We start from the raw sequence: 6,665 nt of genomic DNA on the forward strand, positions 1-6,665 counted from the left end.
AAGTATTTTAGTCTCAACACTCAATTGCATTTGAGTATCGGCTTCTGGACTGCTGACTCAGTCCCAGAGTTGATAAGAGCCTTATGTATCAAATCCTATTACCCTAATTAATTTATAATGAAGTATATAATTGCCACAGGGACAGGAAAATGACATCTTCTCTGGAACATTCTCCTCCTGAAGCTGAGTCATAGGAAAGCCTCCTTATGTTCAGATGATTATTTGGCAAGCAAGGATTTAAGGACAAGGGAGTCCAGGGTTCCTGGAGCATCTTAATGGGCCATGAGATCCAACTCCACGAAATGGCCTTCCATGAGCAAAATGAGGGTGGCGGGAAAGTGATGGGTGGCCTTTCTTTGGTTTCCTCTTTCTGAGCTTCATGGCTTTGGTATTCCACTGCATGTGCTCTCCTTACACCCTCCCTGCCCACCTTTTACTCCTTTCATCTCTCTGCAAACTAGTTTACATGGCTATAACCTGACTGCATTTCACATGGTTTATAAAATGTGTCTTTATTTCTGTTCCAGTACTTCTGGAAGACTAAGGCTTGGGGTTCATCTGTAATCCTGCAGGGGCTTGGGGGGGTTCCCACCTGGGCTCACCTGCAAACCCTGTGGTGTGAGGGACTCCCACCTGGACTCCCCTGTAAACCCGGCAGTGTGAGGGTGCACACTCATGGAGGCACAGTTCACAAATGGAATCTGCACTGGTGAGAAGATGCTCTCCTTTTCTGGAAAATTCTGAGGTACATTATTCTCTAGAAGGCCCCAGTGGGATTGAACCCATGCTGTCCACATCAGGGACCAGCTCAAACACATGCCCATGAGGTGTTTCTGTCCCAGCAGAAGCAGCTGCCTCCTACTCCACTTACCCAGACACCTTGCAGAGACATCACTCAGGGCAGGTGTGTGAGGGGCTTGCCGTCCTAAGATCGGCTCTACCTCTCACATTGCCAACAGCCCAGTATCCGAGGTCGTGATGTAGAAGTGGGCAAATCGGTTTCCGCACCAGGAAAACAGTGTAACCACTCAAAACATTGCATGGCGTGGCTGTACCACCGAGAATCACAGGAACACGCGTGGGAGGAAATCTTGAGAGTGTTGGATGATGATGGGAACAAAATAAGGCAGGGAGGACAGAACTGATGGACAAGAGAGCATTGTCCCTTGACTTGTGCTTCAGCATCTTTGCAGGGACACTGGGAACAGGTCCAGAGGTGCTGTTATACTAGAAGCCCCTCAAAACCGAGACACAAGGATGCACTATGGCAAATGAGCCAGGGAGTCTCTAACTGCCTTGGCATAGTGATAAGAAGGATCAGAAGGCACAGGGTGGTAGAGACATGGAAGAGCAGAAATTCTATCACCAGAGTTATGTTCCTTGGGAAGGCTCAGAGGACACTCCGTTTAATAAAATAATAAGGAAACTTGGTGGGAGGGTTAGGCACCGGGGTCTCTAAAAACCCTGGAGTACCCCGCGTGCGCACAAATGCCATGAGGTGGAAGACACACCCCATGAAGGGTCAGTGGTTTGCCACACCGGTGAAGGGTTAGGTGCCAGTGGGTTGGTGCACACCGTCTCATCCTTTCAGATAAACAGCAAGTTCTTGCATTCCACTTCCATACTATTAAGAAAGAGTCCTCTTGCCTGGGAAGGCTCTTTGGCATTTAAAAGCAGATTATCGCTTCAACCCATTAATCTAGTAACCCAAATGCTTCCACTTTTGAAAGATTCCCAGAACAAAACAGAGCTATGCAGCAGGTCCTGCTGCAGTGGAAATTGCTCTGTTGATCACAGTGTATGACTCAGCAAGTCTAATGGGTCTGGAGGCATCTCTGGTGGATAGGCGTGCTCAGTAGAAGTCTGCCAAGCCCCCAGTACAAGAGTCAGGGCAGACCCCTGGAATTCTGGAGCAAGTCATTACCTTGGGTAGCAGAGAACCTTACTTACCATTTGAGAAGCACAGAGCAGCTGGGCCCTAAATGTGTCTGGATGTTCCCATGACAAGCTGGGTATTATCAGCTCCACCTGGCCAGGAGGTGCCCATCACAGTCTGGGTTTTATCAGCTGCATTAAATCAGGAGGTGCCCATCACAGTCTGGGTTTTATCAGCTGCATTAAATCAGGAGGTGCCCTTCACAGTCTGGGTTTTATCAGCTGCATTAAATCAAGAGGTGCCCATCACAGTCTGGGTTTTATCAGCTGCATTAAATCAGGAGGTGCCCATCACAGTCTGGGTTTTATCAGCTGCATTCCATCAGGAGGTGCCCATCACATCATGTTGTAGGTATTATTGGATCCGTTCAGTCATCAGGTCTGGCAGGTGTACCATCAAACCACCCTACACTGAACATGGTTCACTGGAGATCACCTGGGGTCACTCTGAGAGGTCTGGAAGTCCTGTCAGTGACATGAGTAGGTAGCCCAACCTTCTGTCTCTTTATCTCTGTCATACCAGCACCTCAACTTAGAGCTGTCACTTCACTGGGGTTTCCTGTGACCATTTACAGCGGACGAAAGATTCCAGTTTGGTTCCCGGATGGGTGGGCATGATACATCATCGGCAGAAAAAAAATGCAGTGCCACCACCACACTCCAGCCTGGCTCAGGAGCCTCCAAAGCAAAGTGACGAGGGGAACCCGTCCTAGGGGCAGTAGCAAGGTGACCTTGGTCATTCACTTCGAAGAGAGTGAAGATGCTCGCGGCATGGCTCTGCAGGTGGACGTCTGGCCTGTGCAGAATGGCTTGGCTCTTTGGGAGGGTCCTGGAAGGGGAGAGTGGACACAGAGAAGTTTGGGGAAGAGAAAGGTGAGAGGTCATCGCAGCGGGAACCTGTGAGCATCTTCATGAAATGCTAAAGCTGCCAGAGAGGGCTACGGTGGCCCAGCACCTGTTGTGTAGGGTGACTGTCCTGTGGGTGTCACCAGCCTCTGTTCTGGGCTCCCAGTGCTTGAGCAGGGGACCCATGGATGGAGTGGCCAAGGTGATGTGCACAGAGGCTAGGCAGTGGCCGCAAGTACAGGCTCCCTGTCGCCACGGCCGATTCAGCTATTACCATGGCTACAGGACCAGCCTGTCATCAATTCAGTGAGCACCATGGCTGTGAGACCACACTGTCATCAGCAAAGCCTGACACGGCACCTTCTCTCGACCACCAGCCATCCACTGGCAGTGGTATGTGCAGGAGACCCCCTTTACCCAGTTGAGGTAACTGTCATTTGCTTACCCTGCCCTCTGTCTCTGTCAGCACCCTCATCAAATGGCGTGAAGGATGCCTCACCCACCAGCATAGATCCCACGCAGTGTTGCTTCTGACCAAAGGACCCAGGTTGAGGTCGAGGCAATGCCAAGCAGGTGTTTGACCATTTGATGTACCAAGCAGCTGTGCCCTAAGCTTTTATCACGCACTGCATCCCTTCTAAGCAGAATGCAGGGATGGCTGATTAAATGTTTACCTTAGGCCGGGCGCGGTGGCTCAAGCCTGTAATCCCAGCACTTTGGGAGGCCGAGACGGGCGGATCACGAGGTCAGGAGATCAAGACCATCCTGGCTAACACGGTGAAACCCCGTCTCTACTAAAAATACAAAAAAAAAAACTAGCCGGGCGAGGTGGTGGGCGCCTGTAGTCCCAGCTACTCCGGAGGCTGAGGCAGGAGAATGGCGTAAAACCCGGCAGGCGGAGCTTGCAGTGAGCTGAGATCCGGCCACTGCACTCCAGCCCGGGCGAAAGAGCCAGACTCCGTCTCAAAAAAAAAAAAAAAAAAATGTTTACCTTAAAGGCTACTCAGCCCTAAGACCCTGTGGTGTGGAGAGCTGCTTCCTGTGGGTGGTAGTGGCCCTAAGCCAGTGGCCATGTCTCAGCAGCAGGAACACATGAGTTCAGGACCTGTGGCCCCCGGGTGGGATTTGTCCTCCAAATCCAGCTTAGGCTGTCTTGGAATAAAAGTCCCTTGGATTCTCACAACTTCAAACAATTACAGTCTAGCGTGAGGGTCTGGAGGGTCTGGGAGTCACTCTATTTTTGTTTTTCTCTCTTGCTGCATTTTCAATAAATCTCTCTGTTGTAGACTCAATGGTGTCCCCCCAGCGTTATTCATATGCTAATGTCCGAATCCCCAACGCAGGCTTATTTGGAGATAGGACCCTGAAGAGGACAAGGAAGGTTCAACAAGGTCATGAGGCTGGGGCCCTAATCCCATAGCACTGACGTCCTTCTAAGAAGAGGAAGAGGCACCAGAGCTCCCTGTCCATGCTCACAGAGGAAAGGCCATGGGAGGACACGGCCGGAAGGTGCGGGCCACAAGCCAGTGACAGTCCTCACCATCGCCTCCGTTTTGACGCCGGTGTCTGGACCTGCACCGGCCCATGTTTTCCCCACCTCCTGTCTCTCAGCTGAGGCAGCAGAGGCATCATTCAGGTCTTTAACCCCAGCTTTTACTCATTTGCTGTTTTGAGGCCTCTGTACGAGCTGAGCATTTTTGCTCAATCTTAAGGCACCTGTTTCTACCATCATAAAAGCATCAGACCTCATTCTCTTCAGCTTTGGCTCCCAGCAGCTTGCAAAAGCTATAATAGAAAGTAGTTTGACAAACAGGGCGAAGGTGAAGAGGACAAATGCAGCTATTGGCTTCTGCTTCTCTAGAGAAGAATTTCTCAATGGTTCTGTCAGTTCACACTTACTAGTGTTCCAGTTGCTTCATGTCGCTGTCAGCACTCGGCGGTGCTGCGTTCTCTTTAATTTGGCTATCCCAGCGGGTGTATATTGGTGTTCATTGTGGTTTTAATGAGGTGTTCTCAGAGGTGTGTTACCCAACCTAAAGAAAAGATGAATCCCTGATTAGAGAATATGGTGTGAGATTTTAGAGGAGTGTTGAGATGGTCTTTCAGGACAATGGAACAAACATTTATTAAGCATTTTGTACATTCAGTGCAACACGAGATGTTCCACCCAACTAGTATATTTAAGATGTCCAACTTTTCTATACGTTAAGTTTCACTTTTCCCATTTTGGGGAAGAAACAGATTTTATACATACTTAATAAATTACCCCAGATCTCATATTTATAAAGATTTGGCTCATGTCATATCACAGAGGTGGCTGCAGATTTCCTGTAGTATTGGCACTAACATTGAGAACTATATGTTTATTTTGTGGAAGGAAAGAGAGAGAAGACAGGGAGTGGGGTTGGGGAGATAGGAGAAGCTAAGGGAACTTGTAATCGTATTTTGGGATTTCAGTGGGAGAAAAGGAATTGAACCTGGCCTGCTGACCCCACTTCAGGGATGAGATGCCCTGGCTGTGGAGGGCTCCTGAGGCCCATCTGGTACAATTGTCCATGTTCCACGGCAAACTCAGAAGCCTTCCCACAGCAGGGACAGTCCATCCTGATCTCTCATGCGTTCCTCCAAAGCTGTAAAAGCCATGGTCTCTTCATCCTCGAGAAGAGACGAGACAGATAGTATCTTCCTTTTCAGATGAACCAGCTGATTCAGGGAACTCTCTAGTGACGTATCCAAGATGGCAGAGTGGACAGAGCCAAAGCAAGAATCCAAGTTCAGGCCTTCTGCTGTAGAAATACTGTGATATGGTCACACATGATCTATTTTCTTCAGGGACCTTTGTGGCATGTTTGGGTCCTATTACCTCATAATTCTTCCATTTTATTAAGCCTGGTGTTGGCTACAAGAAGGCTGTAATGAGCGCAGTTTCACTAATGATGGTAGTGGTGGCTGACTTTCACTGAATGCTCTTTGTGACTGGTACAATCCTGAAAGCTTTAGGTGCACCATTCTAATCACAAGCCTACAAGATCGGCACTGATGCTCCAGAGGAGAAAGCTGCAGCATGCAGAGGTGGAGTGGCTTGCCCAAGGACACTGAACTCAAAACAGAGGCACTGCACACATTTAACCTTATGTTTGTTACACAACCTTCCTCTTTGTGAATATGAAAGTAAAGCAAGTGTGGTTTTACAGGCAAGGGTTGTGAGCACTTCCATAAGGAATCTACAGGGGCCATGAGCAGAGGGCTGTGTGGTGTTGTGATTTCTGACATAGGAATGTAGGAAGGCTCACTAAGAAAGCTTGCCCATTAGCACTGAGAAGCACTTGTAGAGTTGCTGCCTATCAGCTTTAATCCACTTAGCGGTGGCTTCAGACTGCTGACTCCAGGACCCAGATGGAAAAGCCACATCAGGCTGGCACTCTTCTTCCTCCTCCATGTCCTCCTCTTCTTCCTCCCCTCCTCCTCTTTCTTCACCCTCTTCTCCTCTTCCTCCTCCTCTCCATCCTTCTCTTGCTCCTCCCTCTCCTCCTCCTGCTCCTCCTTCTTCTCTTAGTCCTTCTCTTGCTCCTCCCTCTCTTCCTCCTCTTCCTCCTCTCTCTCCTCCTCCCCCACTCCTCCTCTTGCTCCCACCCTCTCTTCCTTCTCTTCTTGGTCCTCCTTTCCCCTTCTCTTCCTTTTTTTCCTCCTCCTCCTCCTTCAATAGAAAAAGCATTACAATTAATGCACCTATGGACAGGTGTAGTTTATGTAGCTATAAGACACAGTCAGCTGGTCATTGATAGGGTATAATTGTTCTGGTGTTAGCCATTCTTTTTGTTAAAAATGAAATATTTCTAACATACTAGAGTTTCTGATACCCGTGTTCCCATGGCTGAGATTAT

Source organism: Trachypithecus francoisi, unplaced genomic scaffold (assembly GCF_009764315.1).
Source record: "Trachypithecus francoisi isolate TF-2019V2 unplaced genomic scaffold, Tfra_2.0 Contig01474, whole genome shotgun sequence".
Classification (NCBI taxonomy): domain Eukaryota; kingdom Metazoa; phylum Chordata; class Mammalia; order Primates; family Cercopithecidae; genus Trachypithecus; species Trachypithecus francoisi.